Source organism: Microtus pennsylvanicus, chromosome 9 (genome assembly GCF_037038515.1).
Source record: "Microtus pennsylvanicus isolate mMicPen1 chromosome 9, mMicPen1.hap1, whole genome shotgun sequence".
Classification (NCBI taxonomy): Eukaryota; Metazoa; Chordata; class Mammalia; order Rodentia; family Cricetidae; genus Microtus; species Microtus pennsylvanicus.
This window is the reverse complement of record NC_134587.1, coordinates 5,273,131-5,291,877: the sequence shown is the minus strand read 5'-3', so window position 1 is coordinate 5,291,877 and position 18,747 is coordinate 5,273,131.

The following is an 18,747-nucleotide window of genomic DNA, read 5'->3' as shown; positions in this document are numbered from 1 at the left end:
GCCACATTTCAGTTTTATATTTAAATCCCATCCCACCAGCAACAACCAGGCTTTCCCAAGAGTCCTTTGAGTTTCTGGAGAGCCTTAGACTGCCAGATGGTAGCAGGGTGGTCCCTGAGACGGTGTTGTCTTTGCTGACAGAAAACAGGAAGCCTCCAACTCCACATTGTCTGCACACAGAGTTGACTGCTAGTTTGATCAACTTATAATTAGAGTGAGTCTTCAATTTTCTGATAACATACCGAACTATGCAACGTTCTCCTTCTGAAGGACGTTCATAAACTGCAATACAAATGTATTAATTTCACAGGAGCATCTTTTAAAAAGCTATAGTGATGAATTATTTTAGCGGTTTTGTGCCTGTGTGTTCATGATCATATGTGTGCATGTGCACATGTGTGGAAATCAAAATTCAGCGCCTTTGGGGCTCTCCTCCTTGGTGTTTGACACACATCTTTAACTAGAATAGGCCAGAAAGCCCTAGTAATCCACCTGTCCCTGTTAGGAATATTTTTTAGAGAGCCTCTCCACTGATGCAAATAATTCCAATCAGACCAAATTAGATCGAATTAAAGACATCCATGGTTAATACAGTGCTCCCGGGTGGCCTGGGAAAAGCATGAAGAGGAGAAGAGAGGAAAGGGAGAATCATGCGAAACCCGGAGATCACATGTTCCTTTTCTGGGGGACAGCCTAAAGAGTCTGTGGAAGTGGTCCTGACCCTCCCTGGGGAGGGGTTCCTGCTTGGTGGGCTTTCCCGTAGGTGGAGTCTGGACTAAGGCAACTTCCAGGGGAGGAGGCTTGAAATGGATGCCAGGGGCTGTCTGGGGTGATGCTTCAAACCAAATATCCCAGACTCCTTGGATATAGGGGTGTCAGGGGGCTGGGGTCTCACTTGCAACCAAGTATTCCCCATCTCCCCTGTGCAGGATTACAGCTGTGTACCACTATGGCTGGCTTTTTATGTGTGTTTTTGAGATCATATTCAAGTCCCCATGCTCATACAACAAGCCCTTTCTCAACTAAGCTACCAACCAGGCTAGCCTATAATGGAGCACTGAGTTTTTTAAATGTATCATCCTAATGAAAATTTCTAAAATGCAGTGTTTTCATAATAATGTTTTTGTTAATAGGCAAAACTTGAAAATACTGGTGTTGTCTGATAGACATCCACAAAGTCTCTAGTTCTTTGTATTTTTTTGTACTTACTATTGATTAGAACACTACTCTGAGCCAGGCCGTGGTGGCGCATGCCTTTAATCTCAGCACTCGGGAGGCAGAGGCAGGTGGATCTCTGTGAGTTCGAGGCTAGCCTTGTCTAAAATTGCTCGTTCCAGGATAAGCCCCAAAGGTACAGAAAAACCCTGTCTCAAAAAAAAAAAAAAAACAAAAAAAAACCTACTCTGAGAACATGTTTATAAAATTACATAGATTTTGTTAATTAGGGATGCAAATATTTACCTTGAGAAAAAAGAGAAAATCAAGATTATGCTTCATTGGCTATGGAAGATTAAACAATTGTGTCTCAATTATGCTAAGCTATTTCGATATCCTTTCCAAACTGATAATACAAACTTGTTTATTTAGAAAGTTCTCATCTTAATCCACTTTAACATTTTGCCAATGTACACTTAAATGAAGTGGTTCTCAACCTTCCTAGTGCTGCAACCCCCAAATGTATTTCCTTGTGTTGTGGAGACCCCCAACCGTAAGATTATTTTGTTGCTATTTCATAACTGTCTTCTTGCTACTGTTGTCAATAATAATGTAAATATCTGGCATGAAGGATATCGGATATGTGGCCACCAAAGAGGACACAACCCGCAGATTGAGAACCACTGCTCTAATGGGTTAAAACATTATTGAGGTCTTCATTTTATATTTACATGACACCCATGTTTTTAAGTTTCCAAAGTTTTATTTTGGAAGTCTAAAATGTTTCAGCTTTTGTGTTTGTCTGATTAATGAGAGCATTCATGCAGTGGGAATCTGTGTGGCTTAATTCTAGAAGTGCCTCCATTCAGTCATGTATCTATATATTCATGATAATATATATGCCAAAAATATCAAAGAATATTAGAAAAATCTTACACAATACTTATCTAAAGCTTAGTTGCTTCGACATAGTCAGTTATGAAGCATTATATGTTATTTCTTGTTCCAGAGTAAAATGATTTATAAAAATAATTATTGAAATAGCAAAATGTGGAATCTAGATTTTGAGTTTAGATCTGAAAAAAGCACTTTTTGCTCTTTTCAATCCCTAAGATAAAGTGCATATAATGGTTTTTCATCAAAGTTTAATTCGTTTTTGAAACAGTAAGCAATAAAGAGGGTAATGTAAAAGACTCTGTAACAAGACACAGACATGGTATAGAAAGAGGGCATCTCATTATTTCCAGCTCTTAAGTGTTCATGTAGCTTATTGTTGTCTGATCTCAGAGAAGTTTAATTTTCATTAAAAAAAATATGCACTTCATTTAAGAATTCAAATGAAAAAGAAATTGCTACATTTCGAACATCAGAAAACTGTCTGGCACTCAGTTCCATAATGGAGACCCTCTGAATAAGTTTGACTTGTAGTCATCAAAGAGAAATCTTAGTCGGTGCTTCTTTTAAATTAATGAAAATACAGGCTCTTAAGCTGAGCATTCTATATTTATTTAATCATATTGCCACCAAACATTAAAGTAAGCAAAATTCAGTTGGCATGGACGCTGGTAAGGATATATTGGTCAGCTCACTATCTCTTTGCCAGTTCTCTCTACATAGAACACAGTTCTTCAACATTCACTTTGCCTAGAATGTTTCTAGTTTGAGGCAATCTGCTAAATGAAAGGTTAACTGAGCCATCTACATAAAACATTAACTAAAGCAGTTTCAGCAGTGGATATTCAAATCATCACATTACATATTCCATTTTATAGAAACAAAGGTACTGGAAAACCTGAGATTTTTAACTACGTACTGTTAAATATGTAACATTTGTTACTTATATTTAAGATTAAAAATTTCAAATTTAAATCGTAATATTCCCCCAAAAATAGTGATTATTGTTTTTATGCCATTGCCATTTTTTGCACTGGACCAATGTAGGTGGACAGCCTAGCCACAGACTCTTTGCTTATTTCTTTCAAAAAGAAATTAGAAGTTTTATAAAAACCACTTAATATCAGTTAATAGCAAGAGAAGTACAAATTAATAATGTAAGGAAATTCTACTTCATGTCTATTATATTGGCATAAATGTTTAAGTTAAAAATACATGTGTTGTTGTAACAGTGAAATAGGAACCAAGAATACTGCATAACCTATCCAGGCTATATGGAGCATCCATTTTGTTTGATTTTTTAACTGATTTTATTGAGCTATACATTTTTCACTGCTCCATTCCCTTCCTCTCCCCCTCCCCCTTCTACCCTCTCTCATGGTTCCCATGCTCCCAATTTACTCAGGAGATCTTGTCTTTTTCTACTTTCCATGTAGACTAGACCATGTATGTCTCTCTTAGTGTCCTCTTTGTTGTCTAGGTTCTCTGGGATTGTGGTTTGTAGGCTGGTTTTCTCTGTTTTATATCTAAAGCTACTTAAAAGTGAGTAGATATGATATTTGTCTTTCTGGGTCTGGGTTACCTCACTCAATATGATATTTTCTAGATCCATCTATTTGCCTGCAAATTTTAAGATGTCATTTTTTTTTCTGCTGTGTAGTACTCCATTGTGTAAATGTACCACATTTTTCTTATCCATTCTTCATTTGAGGGACATTTAGGTTGTTTCCAGGTTCTGGCTATGATAAACAATGCTGCTATGAACATAGCTGAGCACATGTCTTTGTGGTATGAAAAGTGGTATTGTTGGGTCTTCATGAAGGTTGTTTCCTAATTTTCTGAGAAATCGCCATACTGATATCCAAAAGGGCTGCATTCTCACCAGCAATGCAGGAGTGTTCCCTTTACCCCATATCCTTTCCAACATAAGTTGTCATCAGTGTTTTTGGTCTTGACAATTCTTACAGGTGTAAGATGGAATCTCAGAGGTGTTTTGATTTGCATTTCTCTGATGGCTAAGGGTCTTCAGTTTTCCTTAAGTGTCTTTCAGCCATTTTAGATGACCCAGTTGAGAGTTCTCTGTTTCAGTCTGTGCCCCATTTTTATTGGATTATTTGCTCTTTTGATGACCAACTTCTTTGTATCACTGAGGGAGTAGGCCAGAGCCAGAGACCTCTGCGGGACCCAGTCCAAGCCTGGGGCTTCCACTGGGGTGGGCCCAGGCCAGAGACATCTATAGAAACAGGCCTGAGCCAACAACCTTTGCCAGACCAGACCTGAAGCAGTGAACTCCACAGGAGCAGGTACAATGGAGCATCGATTTGACAGAGTAAATCCACACTCATTATCACAATGTGCAAGGCCATCATCTCCTGGTCTGGTTACTGTTCCAACATCAACTCCAGCCAACATCTGCTTTTCTCTTTCTGCTGCAGGCCACCAGCCTCCACACTAATCCCTTAACAATAGACCCAGAACATTTGTACCCAAAACTTTGGCTGCTGCTGTTTCTTCTGCCTGGAACACACACACCCCATTGATATAGGACAGAACTTGCCCTCTCTCTGTTTATTTTTCCATCATATGTACAGCACTATGACCAGATTTCGGCTCTGCTTGTCTAATTGTCATCTGTCTATACTGTAATGTAGAATCAATTTAACCCCAGAAGCTACCCTGGTGCAGCTTTGTCTTAAGAAACGCAATTAATCTAGATTTATTAGATCTTCACTGAATGTAAAATCCTTTCTATCCTACCTTCCTCCCTTCCTGCTTGTTAGGGGCAGAGAGAAGCAAGAAAGCCATCTTCTGGTCATCCATTCCCAGTGATTTTGTACCTCCATGTTAGTTAGTTAGTCATCACTATCACAAAGTGACTGAGCAAAACAAATATGGAGGGAGCATTCGTTTGGTCTTGGAGTTTCAAAGAGTTCGTCCACGGCAGTGGAGAAAGCATGGTGACCAGAGAACTTTGCATCGTGGCTTCCAAGACGCAGAATGCTTGTGCCAGCCAGACACTTCCACTGTAATGTTTTAGTTAACCCAGGCTTGAAACGATGGGATGATCAAATCTAGATATCTTACAGATATGTATGACTTTTTCCTCCTTTCCAATTCTAGATAAATCTGTCTTATCAAGCCCTTAGGTAGTATGAGTTTTGGTAGATGTGACGGCAGATAGCAAGCACTTGGACTTAGTTAATTGGGCAAGGAGCTTCAACCGGCTTCGTATTTACTTACGTGAGAAGTACATACGCGATTCTGTGCTTATTTTTCAAAGTATATAGAATGGGCTTCACTGACACCTAAGTTTTCTTATAGCTATTTTAGCTCTGAGTGAAAGTCACTTATACTTTTAGTGAAAATTTTATAAACTTCCTATAAAAATGGAGAGATGTCCACAGACAACAAATGTTAGACTATCAATTCATAATTCACCAAAGCCAAGTAAAATTTAAAACATGGACAATTTATATCATGATGGTTTTCTTCAGGCTGCTGACACTTTTTATTAAAGTCCTTTAACACACTATTGCTTTTGGTTTTTTGAACCAAATGTGGTAGTCTTCATTCAAATAATAAATAACACCACCCCCAGGGACTTAACTCAGCAAAAACAGACATTTACCATTCTGTTTTAATATTTCGTGTGCGTGTGTGTGCCTGCAATGCGGGAGTACATATATCATGGTTCCTGTGTGGAGGTCATAGAACTTATGGGAGTTGGTTCTCTCCTTTCAACACATGGGTTCCAGGAATAGAAATCTATTCGTCATATGTGGCCACAAGTGTCTATACCACTGAGTCATCTTGCCTGCCAAAGAATGAAAGCATTGTCCTACATATCTGTTTCCTTTGTCCATCATAATAATAGGCAGGAGAGTAACACAGGGTGCTGATAATACTTTTTGGTCAAAATTAATACAATTTGATAACTCTGGAAACTGTACATTTATTGGTACCAAGGGAAGGAGCTACCCTTGACTAAGAACACTAAGTGAAAGGGAGGACGTCCTTAGTTCTCTACCCTTCCAGCAAACAGGCAACCCAGGTTCCAGGTGAATAAAAGGGGAACATGGTGCTGAGCTACAGGTTCTGTGCAGCTGTTCCTGTAGGAGACACTTAGCAAAACAACAATAAAATTTGTTCTAACATTTTACTCACTTCCCATACACGTCTTCATGCGATCTTTCATGCAAAGAGAGCCTAGTTGAATAATCTTAAGAGAAAATAATAGTAAAAAAGTTAAGAGGAAAATACCATGTAACCCCAAATTACTGTTTCCTTCATTAAATTATATTGATTTAAATAAAATTGTTCTATACCAAAATAACACTGTCTAGAATAGCAAACGCTCAGTTATCTTGTCTGATTACAATAATCAGAAGGTATTCAAGTTTGAGAAAATTATTATTTCTCTTGAACAATGCATTTAATAGATACAACCTTAAGTTAGTTGAAAACTAATTTTTAACAGTATATTTTTATTTTTTATTATGTTTTTGATTATTTTGTTTTTTTCTCATTTTACATACCAATCCCAATTCCTACTCCCTCCCATCTTCCTGTTCATTCCACCTTGCTCCTCACCCCACACCCCATCCACTCCTCAGAGAGGGTAAGCCTTCCCATGGCAACTCAACAAAGTCTAGCACGTTGCTTTGAGACAGGACCAAGGACCTCCCCATTATATCTAGGCTGAGCAATGTATCCCTCCAAAGATAATGGGTTCCAAAAAGCCAGTACAAGCAGTCTCACTGCCAGTGCCCCCATAGCCCACAGTCTGCCCCAGCCATACAACTGTCACCCACATTCAGAGGGCGTAGTTTGGTCCTATGCTAGTTCAACCAGTCAGGCCAGAGTTGGTGAGCTCCCCTTAGCACAGGAAAGCTGTTTTGTGGGTGTCCCCATCATGGTCTTGACACCTTTGCTCATATCCTCACTCCTCCCTCTCTTCAACTGGACTTTGGGAGCCCAGCCCAGTGCTCTGCTGTGGATCTCTGGCTCTGCTTCCATCAGTTCCTGGATGAAGGTTCTATGATGACATTTAAGATAGTCATCAATCTGACTGCAGGGCAAGGCCAGCTCAGGCACCGTCTCCATAATTATTTTGGGTCTTAGTTGGGGGTCATCCTTGTGGATTCTTAGGAATTTCTCTAGTGCTAGCTTTCTTGCTAGCCCCATAATGGCTCCCTCAATCGAGATATCTCTTTCCTTGCTCTCCCTCTCTGTCCTACCTCCATTTTAACCCTCTCATTTTCTCAAGTTCTCCTCCCCTTCCCCTTCTCCCATCTTCCTCCCCTTCTACCCTCTCTTTTCCCCTCACTCCCACACTCCCAATTTTATCAGAAGATTTTGTCTCTTTCCCCTTCCCAGGGGTTCTACTTGTTACCTAGCTTCTCTGGGGTTGTGGACTATAGGCTCATTTGCTTTATGTCTAATATCCACTTATGTGTAAGCACATACCACGTTAATCTTTATGGATCTGGATTACCTCACTAAGGATTTTTTTTTCTAGTTCCATCCATTTGAATGCAAATTTCAAGATGTCATTGTTTTTTTACCACTGAGTAGTATCCCATTGTGTAGATGTACCACATTTTCTTTATTAATTCTTTAGTTGAGGGGCATCTAGGTTGTTTTCAGGTTCTGGCTATTACAAATAATACTGTTATGAGCAAATGTCCTTTCAGTACAATTGATCACCCTTTGGATATATGCCCAAGAATGGTATTGCTGAGTGTTGAAGAAGGTTGATTCCCAATTTTCTGAGAAACCACCATATTGATGTCCAAAGTGGCCATACAAGTTCACACTCCCACAAGTAATGGAGAAATATCACCCTTACTCTACAGCAAAGCCCTCAATCACCACTGATGGAGAAAACAAATATTCCATGGAAAAAAAGAGATTTAAACAATACCTATCCACAAATCCAGCCCTATAGAAAGTTCTAGAAGGAAAACTCCAACCCAAGGAAGCTAGCTACACTCAAAAAAACACAGGCAATAGATAACCCAAGAACAGCAAAACTCAAAGAAGGGAAACACACACTATAATCAGCAACAACAAAACCAAAAATAACAGATACTAACAATCCCTGATCATTAATTCCTCTTAATATCAATGGTCTCAGTTTGCTTCTAAAAAGACAAAGGCTAACAGAATAGATATAGAAACACACTTCAACTTCAAAGACAGACATTACCTTAAAAGGGTTAGGAAAAGGTTAACAGTGTATTTTTTGAGTAAAACGCAATACATAGCTGAGAAAGATGGGGTGCTATAATCAAGTACGTGAACACACTGGTATAAAATGTTATTTTATAAGTTATAGAAAAATAATTTGATATAATATATAATAAACTGTAATTGTAAAATAAAATATTGATAAATAAGAAATAGGCAGATGTTGCTCTGAAATTATAAATTTGTTTAACAAAAGTTTATTGTCAATGGCATAGCAAAAGATGACATTTTAGAAGTAGTGCTACCGAAGCCAAGAGAAGATTGCTGGGTACTTGAAATAAGACAAAGAATAAAGGCTTAAGAATCAGAACAAAAGCGGTAAAAACAAATTTCTGTGCAGTGCTCTTGGGTGAAGAGAAAGTGCTAAAGAAATTCTAAAATAATTTTACAAATAGTAAAGGAGAACAAGTAACATGGAGACAAAACCAATATTCAAGAATATAAACTAATCAGAAAATACAATTGTAATGACAATCAAAAGAGGCCTAGAAAAAGAGAAGCAATACTTGAGTTGAGAAGATGGCAGTCATTGTTGAAGATCATAAAAGATGTGATTAAATGTCAAGGTGCTCTAGATTTTCTAAGGGAGTGTCAACAGTGTCCATACTGGGTGGAAGTTAATTCCTCCCAACTAAGCTGTAAACTGACTGCTGGTGTGGGACAATTCTATATTCTGTCAATTATGTTTTAAATAAATGCTGATTGGCCAGTAGCCAGGCAGGAAGTATAGGAGAGACAACCAGACAGGAAGTAAAGGCAGGTCAATGAGAACAGGAGAATTCTGGGAAGGAGGAAGCCCATTCCTCCCTAGTCCTGCCCAGACACGGAAGAAGGAAGATGTGACCTGCCCTGCCAAAAAAGGTACTGAGCCATGTGGCTAACATAAATAAAAAAAAAAATAATGGGCTAATGTAAGTTATAAGAGTTAATAATAACCTGAGCTAATGGGACAGTCAGTTTATCATTAATGTAGACTTCTGTGTGATTTCTTTGGGATTTACCAGCTGTAGGAACCAGGCAGGACAGAAACCCCATCAATAGACTGCCATTCAAATGAGAATGCTTCAGGATTTAAATGCAACCACGGAGTTCCAGAGTTTACAACCACAAAGAATAGAATTCCAACAACTGACACTGTCATTTTGTAGAGTATAAATGAAAAACTCCTTTTCCAAATACCAAGCTATGTAATAACAGAGCAATAGAGAAAACAACATTAATTAATCAATTAAAAATTAAGAAGCATCTGTAATTTATTAGTGTAAGACAGATTAATGATGAGCTGAATAAACAATTTATAATGAAGCATTCATAGCAAAAACTGGGCATATGGCCAAAATAATAGCTATCATGTAAACGAATATGAAAATAGCCACTTCAAAGATACATTGTCAATATTTTTTAAAGTTTAAAAACCCACACTTTTAAACCATAGCAGAAAAGAAAGACTTCCTAAGCTAAATTCAAATATCAAAAACAAAGCAGAAAGACAGCAGTTACTAGCCGGGCGATGGTGGCACACGACTTTAATCCCAGCACTCGGGAGGTAGAGGCAGGAGGATCTCTGTAAGTTTGAGACCAGCCTGGTCTACAGAGCTAGTTCCAGGACAGGCTCCAAAGCCACAGAGAAACCCTGTCTCGAAAAACAAAAAACAACAACAACAACAAAAAAAAAGACAGCAGTTACTGACATTCAATTTTTAATAAATTCATTCAAGGTACATTAGGGGTATCTTAAAAGGGAAGATATTACAATCTGTATGTTTAGTAAAGAATGATGACCAAGAACTCATACCAATCAATTCTTGTAACTTGGTGGTAAGTAGTAAATGAATGATTGTCTGTAAATACACGAACAGATACTCAGAATCATCGAGGATCCACATAAGGTACATTGATTCAATGATCTATGGAAACACATTAAACATCTTGGGAGAATATAGTGTAAGACTACAATACTAAGATAAAGGAAAGCAGTCATCTCCTAATCCCTTCTTAGAAATATAAATTAAGTTAAACTACATTGGTGAGCAATTTAAAGATATCTAACAAATATGACAGTGTACACACACTTAATCACAACTATTCTATTCCTATGACTATAGGTATTTTCAGCACAAAAAAGCTCACACATATACATGAGGAAAAACATATGGTACTATCATTAACATATTACTTGGATATTTAGATATAGAAACTGTGTGATTATCCAATAACAGAAAAATAAACAAGAAACCATAAGCTTATACATGGGAATACTATATATCAGGGAAATTCATAAATTTGAAATACTTGCCTGGAATATTTAAGTAAGGCTTTTCAATATTCAAACTTTCCCTGGAAGGGTTCTTGGAAATATTAAAAAGGATTAAATAGAAAAGGAAAGGATGAAGGGAGGAGGGAGAGGTAGAAGGAAAGAAGGTAGAGAGGGCAGGAGGGAGGGTTTGCATTCCTCCCACGAGACCGGTAATAGTAGGCTGAAGCGTGGCAATGGCTCTTTCATTCAAAACACATCTTAATCATTTGATTTCTCCTCTACCCATTCTCTCTTCAGAATAAAAGCCAGGTGTCAGTTCACTTTCCACATCATGCTGGCAGTTGGTCTCATGGTGCACAAATATCTCTGTGTCTCCACCAAGGCACAGGGAGAGGCTCTTAATATAAAGTTTTCAGTCATGTAGAAGTGGTGCAGCATATCATTAATAAGTGTGCACAGAAATTGTACTTCACAAATTGTAAATCTGAAAGAACATTATAGAAGGAATATAAAACATCATATAAAAGTTGTTTCTTTCTGAAGAACGGAGCAAATTTGTTTAGACTGTAATAAAACTTACCTGAACACTTGGTTATTAGGTAAAATATCAACAAATCTAATAAATATTGCCTTTATTTATATCCAAGTGCTGGAATTATGGCCCTTACTATAATATTCTTGCTTTCACATTTTGTGCATTGAGTTTTAAAAGCATTTCATGACATTCTAAACAAGCAGAAAAGCAATGAAAAAAAATCAATGAAATGAGTTGTTTCTTTGTTTTTTGTTTTTTTAAAGAGCAATGAAATGAACAAAAACTCTGATAAAGTAGAAAAAGAGAAACTGAAATCCACAGCCACTACTGTTGTGATACTATGCAAGTGGGACCCTGGTGGGTGAGGGGAAAACACAGCCAGGCAGATAGAACTTAAATGGGAAGTTTTATTGGGGGAAGGGAAGGGAGTGAAGAAAGAGGGAAAGAAAAGAGAAGGGGGGAGGAGGAAGAGAAGAAGAAGAAGGAGAAAAAGGAAGGGGAGAGGAAGAAGCAGAAAAGCAGAAGCAAGAAGAAGAGGAGGAGGAGAAGGAGGAGGAGGAGGAGGAGGAGAAGGAGGAGAGGAGGAGGAGGAGGAGGGAAGGAGGAGGGAAGGAGGAGGAGGAGAAGGAGGAGAAGAAAGACATAAATAGTCCTGTAGTCCTGCCTGACCCTGCTCCTTCAGAAGAGCAGTGGGGAAGAGAGATGAGGAGTGGGCAGAGTTTGTCTCCTTAAGGGACCTTTGCACCTGTGTACAGTCAGGGAAATTCTTGCCATGAGCAGAGGGTGATTCACTGTGACAGCTTCCCAAGGGGCAGGGCCAAGATGTGCCTGGACACTAACAACTCTATCCAAAATGAAACGTATGACCTTACTGTTAGTGGAGCCTCTGAGCATAGGCCAAGTTCTGTGCTAGAACACTTGGATGATTAAGAGAAATGACTCTATATATCAATATCCATATATACACATATAAATATCATACATAATTCCTCAAAATAAATTTGAGGAAAGAAATTCTTTATCAGTTTTTCATTGCACACTCATTATTAAAACCATAGAAAAAATAAAGCAGAAGTCAGGAAATACACCTAAATAGACTCAGCTATGGGCTCCAATTCGAGTTCCTGGGGCAGACCATTGTCATGTGAAGAATGCTATTTCTGTATTACTCCCAATTCCTCAGGCTCACTGTATAATGACAAACTCCTCAACCATACACAAAATAAACAGAATACTACAAACAGTTCTGCACACATATTTTTGACAATTTGGACAAAATTGACTAATTCTTTGAAAACTGCAAACAGACATAGCCTACCCAACATAAAATATTATAAATAAATAATTTTTACTGATAATGTGGTATGGGAGAATTGTCTATATTCTGTCATTTATGTTTTAAATGAACACTGATTGGCCAGTAGCCAGATAGGAAGTAGACGCAGGTCAATGAGAACAGGAGAATTCTGGGAAGAGGATACAGTAATGACCCGATCATAGAAGAAGCAAGATGTGACTGCCATACTGAATAAGGTAATGAGCCACACGGCTAACACAGATAAGAATAATGGGCTAATAATGGGCTATAAAAGTTATAAGAGTTAATAAGAAGTCGGAGCTAATGGGCCAATCAGTTTATAGCTAATGTAGACCTCTTTGTGATTTCTTTGGGATTTAACGATTACAGGAACTGGGCAGGACAGAAACTCAGACAACAATGATGAGTTTATAATTTTAAACTCTGCTCCTGCCCCAAGGAAATTAAAGCAGAGTTAAACCAAGGAAAAGTAAGACATATGAGCAGTAAGGATCCTATGACTATGGATTCTGCTAAGAGCCTTTCCCCAGAGGACAGTCAAGGATTTCTGCACAATTAACAAAAGTTACTGTGAAATGTATTACATGGAGACAGTATTCCTTTCATATAGAGCAATTTCAAGTAAGAATATTAAAATAGCAATGAGCCATGCCTAGGGCCTGATAAAAAAGACCAAGTATGACTTTTCTTCTTTTCCAGATGTGAACCTGAAATTTCCTGAAGAGCCCACAAAAAAAGACTATAAAGTTCATATTTTAGTTCCTTTGTGCAGCTCTTTAACGTATGATTTTTCTCTTATTAGCTAAAATCCTGTCTAGTATACCTCAGTATTCACCTTATGGTCTCATTTACTGAAAACACAACAAAAATCTTGAGAAGCCTATTGAACAAGAAACTGTGTTGGGACCATTTGGAGTCCTGGCCTCCAGCTGCTCTTCCCTGCTAGAGATCTTTACTTTCCTTCTGATTTGAGTCACTGAAAGCTGTGTCAAAGTTGTTTACCAGCTCTGCTTCACGAACACAGGTTGCCTTGGCCTTGAGGATCAGAGGATAAGGTTTTCACCTGTTGGCCCACCTGACTGTTGGGTATATGAGCCTCCGTGGTGCTATTGAATAGGGGGTTTCTTACTAGTGACTAGAGGTCCGTGTCTCTGTCTATCTGTCTGTGTGTCTTTGTGTGTTTCAACCTCCAGCCCCTTGCCCAAAGCTCGCAAACTGTATGGCAGTGCATAGAGCGCAGACAGGCATTGTGCATTGCAACTTTAAAGCCATCAAAATCATACAGATAGATACTGACAAGTAGGACTCTCTTCTAAAGGTCATAGGTGCTTTGGGGTATACATTACCCTTTCCCCAAGTGTCTCTCTAGGTATTAAACCTTACTGAAAACTAAGATAAAATTCGCTGTTGGTAAGTTGTCCTGCTTTAAAAACTTACTGCTTGGCCCCAATTTTCAGGCATCAATGGCTTCTCTCTGATAGTCTATCAAACATGGAAACGTCTTATCAGTTCTACCTAGAATATAGAATAGGAGATAACATTTCTGCATTCAATTCATAAAGTTTGCTTTATCCTGAAAATAAACCAGAGAAAGCAAAATAAATATAAATAAGAACAAAAATGAAACAAACAAAATAAACAATTTAGGCCTATATACTTTATGAGTATAGATGCAAAAATTATTTAAAAGACCTTATCTGATAAAATTCATAAATAACTGATGATTGCTCCAAATTGTATACTCTAAATCTAGTAATTTGTTGTAGGTTATAAAACTGCTAACAATAATAAAAAATCAATTCATGTCATTCACAATTTTAACATACTAAAGAAATCTATTTCACAGTCACATCAAGTATACGGCATGTGATAAAAACATCTATGAAAGCCTGCAGCTCACATTAGAGTCAGCAGTAAAAAGAAAAAAAATGATCTTCCATGAAGCCAGAAATGAATTTATTCTCACTACTTTTAGAAGACTGTTGGACATTCTACCTGATTCAGAGATATAAGCGAATAAATTTCATAAGTATAAAGCTCTCCCTCTTTGCTTACACAAATGATTCCTATGTGGAATATTTCAAGATAAAATACCTACAAAAACGCCCTCACAAAGTTCAACAAGTTACAAAAAATAAAAACATACAAGGAAAAAAAAACCAAAAACGATTGTACTTGTATAAACTAGCAGTGAATGAACGTATTAACAACAGGATTTGAAATACAATAACACTGATAATGTCTTGATAAAGGAGATATACATAGTTAGAAATGAAATCAAGCTTAAAAGGATGTGTGTGGGAATCTATATATGCTAATGAGAGAATTAAGAATATGCAATAATATTAAATGGTGAGACATACCGTGTTCATGAATTGAAAAACATGAGGTGTATTCGATGTGGTAGATAAGTTCAATCTTCACTAACGTCATAGAAATTTAAAAGAGATCTTATCAAAAAGAGTTATTAAATGTGTAAACAAGATTGTAACAAAATTGAAATGAAAAAGCAAAGGAAGTTAGACACTAAAACGTTGCTGAAAAAAGTACAAAAATGAGAAGAATCAGTCTGCCAGCTTTCAACACATTCTATGCAGCTACAGTAATCAATGCCGGTTGCCACTGAAGGAGGAATTGACACACAGATCAATGGAATAGAGCCCAGAAACCAGAAATAAACCCAGACAAATGGGACTGGCTGAGCTTTGACAAAGGTGCAATAGAATAAAGACTTTTCAACAAATGGCCTTGGGGAATTTAGACTTTGTAAGAAAAAAAAAAACTTCAGTTATTGCATCTCACATACTCCACACTACGAAAATAAATTCCAAGGCTTACATATAAAATATAAAACTATAAAACTTATAGAAAAAAAAACAAAAACAAAAGGCCAAAATGAACATCACCAACAAGAACCACAAAGCAGACATGAATTCATTTTGAATCTCAGGATCTAGGACAGACAAAGGGTTTTGTAACTTAACACTAGAAGTAATATCCGTGAGAAGAAAGAGTGCTGAAATAGATTTTGTCAACTTTTGCTGTGCAAACAACTTTGTTAAGATGATGGAAAGACTCATATGCCCTGGGAAAAATATTTGCAAACCACATATTCAAGAAGAATTGATCTCTATATCATTATAAAGAAACCTCAAAATGCAGACCATATTAGACTGTGGGCAAAAATTATAAATAAACATTTTACCAATGAATAAACTCTAGTGCCGAACCTAAAAGAGACATCCGATGCCATTAGCCACCAAGGAAGCACAAACAAAATCCACAATCAGGGCCAGTGAGATGGCTCAGCAGGTCAAAGCATTTGCCATGCACACCAGAGGACCCCAGTTTCATCCCTAGACATATGAGGGAAAGAGAGATTTACCTCCTGGATGTTGTCCTCTGATCTCCATGTGAAGGCACAGATACGTACTGCCCCAATAATAATAAAGAAAATTTTGGAGAGACTCACAATCAGTGGAATACCATCACAAATCTATCAGAATGGTTAAGATGTCAAATATGGAAATTCTGATCAAAATACAAAGATTCACACTTATACAAACTCTAGTGTTTCATTCCAAATTGCCTAAAGTACTTGGTGATGGATCCTCTAGAATAAGGTGAAGATGTCCCACACCATCCTACGGCAGAACCAGGCATCAACTAAATCAGTGATAGCTTGTCAAACAATTGACCTGCTATCAGTGCCCCAAAGGCAGAACAGTAGACTTATCTTCACAGAAAAAGAAATTTCATCTTTATTATTATTCAAGTAAATATTAACAGATTCTAAATGCATTTCCAAAATGAATTATGACTTATGCCATTTTGTCCTTTTTTAAAACTGAAAAACAACCGGGTTTTTCTATGTTAAACATGACTACAGCATATTGCCACTTCAAAATAAGGACGAAGCTCATTTTCCTCTCTTACACATCCTTTTCCCATCCTTCGTCTTATGGCCAGCTCCTTCCTTTTCTTTATTCCTCATTATTCATACCCCTTCTTCCTTCTTCACTTCCTTTTTCTTCCCATTTTTCTCTTTGCCTGCCTAAACCTAGGTTTTGCAATGCACAGAAACATGCATAAAACCAAAACATGACATTAAATCGCATTTGGGTTTGGAGCTTAAAAAAACTGAAGATTCGTTGGAATATCTACCAGTTTGTATATATGATTATGAGTGACTTTAAAAAAATCATTCTCTTACTAGCAGTGGGTATCTTAGACAGCAGGGTCCAGAGGTTAAGGTAGAACACAGTTTGGATAATTCAACACAGTCAAGAAACCAGACTCTTTCCCATTTCCTCCCCCATGTTCATGTTGTACACACTGCCTGCAGGCTGGCTTCCATCTCAGCTATGGGATGCTGAAGCCCTTCCATAAATCCCATGCAGACATAATTGTTCAGGCTGACTGTCTCTTTTGGCATCTGCTTCAGACAATTTAGACAAAGACGTTGAAAGGCACTCCCAGCCAAGAACCTGCCACGTCTCATTGACTAGTATTGAATGAAAACCTTTCATTTGGCATTCAATAAAGTCTAATTAAATAAATGTGTAAACCTGATAAATAAGTTTACAGAAAGATTATCTACCAGAAACAAAGAACAATACTGTGTTACCAGAACAGATCCGGAAAACAGAGTCAGGCATGGAAGAGAAGTTACAGGAAGATCGCTACGGTCTATCCTGCACCACACAGGAGTATTTTCGTGTCTGGGAATCTGGGAGCTATTTCTATTGCCATCTCTTTCCCCCAGTGTGTATAGGTATACAACACAACAACAAGAAAATCTGAAAATAAGGGGAAGGAACAAATACACTGAATTTGCTCTTTTCTTCAGGAGTTGTAAATAATCACTTTAAATTATTAAAGTTGAAAAATTTATGTTTGAGTATGCTTTTACACCACAGTGGCGACTGTAACAGGAAAATTTAAGCATTAGAAATTATTAATGGAACATAAACTATATAGTAATGTACTCAAAAATTTAATATGAAACCTTAAAAAGTCAGAGAATAAAAGCAGAAAGCAGAAAAGCATAAGAAAAACCACATAACATTAATTATGAAAATACATGTGGTCAGACACTAACATAGATTATCGGATCTGGATAAAGAATAATTTACTCTGTATGGCTATGAACACTGTGGTTATAGTGTTTACTTCAAGTCGGCATCATTCATTATGTTGGGGAACAAATATAAAAAAGGACACTAGGCCATCCAAAACAGATACGTATGTTACTCCTCAGAGATACACAAAGCTTACCCATCAAAAAGAGTTGAGCAAAATGTATTCATAAATATTTATCAAATATAATTTAAAACTGGGAAGACAAGACTTATTGTATACAAAAAAATAAAGAGAAACATGAAGTATTAGTCAACTGAAAAAATATATATTAGGCATCTGTAACATGTCAGGTATCAATTCCAGGGGCCAAAGAAACAGCAATGAACAGGACAGTTACCGTTCTTAGGGAGACTGTGTTTGAAACTCTAGTTGGCCAGCAAACAAGGCTTAGAAACTCAAGGGCCCTACCTTAAAACTGTCACCAAAGACACTCCCCTGAAAGGGTTAAAGCTTGAACAAGACAGAAATTCAAAATATCTAACAAGCAGTAACACACTCACCTGCCAAGAATGACGCAGGCCGCAGCCAGCCTTGAAGTGACTGTACCACCGAGGCTGTGACAGCACCGATGGCAAGCGGACAACCCGCAGTAGAAAGGCTCACTCCTCTCATACCTTACTTAACCCTGCTACACAGTTTTGTAATAAAAGTAGTAAAAATTTAAAAAGCAGCTGTGTTGGGTTAGTCAAACTGTATGAAATTCTGTTTACTCTTTTGTAAAATAAGAAAACAATTCATAGTTACGGCAAGGCCATACGAAGCTGCATTTAGAGCTGTGAGCACAGTGCATAACAGGTAAGAAGCTGCGGATGGCACCAGTTGTTACTGCTACTCTTTCAAACTCGAATGTAACTGGCTATTCCTATGCAAGATGCACTGTTCTACCAGGTGGGCAGATGGACGGGACAGACTCAGTATTAATAAACCCTTACAGAGAGCAGGAAACTGAAGAGGATGCAACTCCTGCACCTAAGGTTCAGGGATCACTATGAAAGAGTGGGCAGAAAGATTTAAAAAGCCATAGAAACGTGACACTTGCCGTGAGCTTGTTTCTTACAGGAATGTTAGAGAGGCTATATCCATTAAGTCATACCAACGTAACTGTCTACACGTGTCCTGAACGGGACAATACCAATAGACACAGGAGGAAAGGTTAGGAGCCCTCAACCCTAAAAAGTAACTACAAGCACCTAAGGA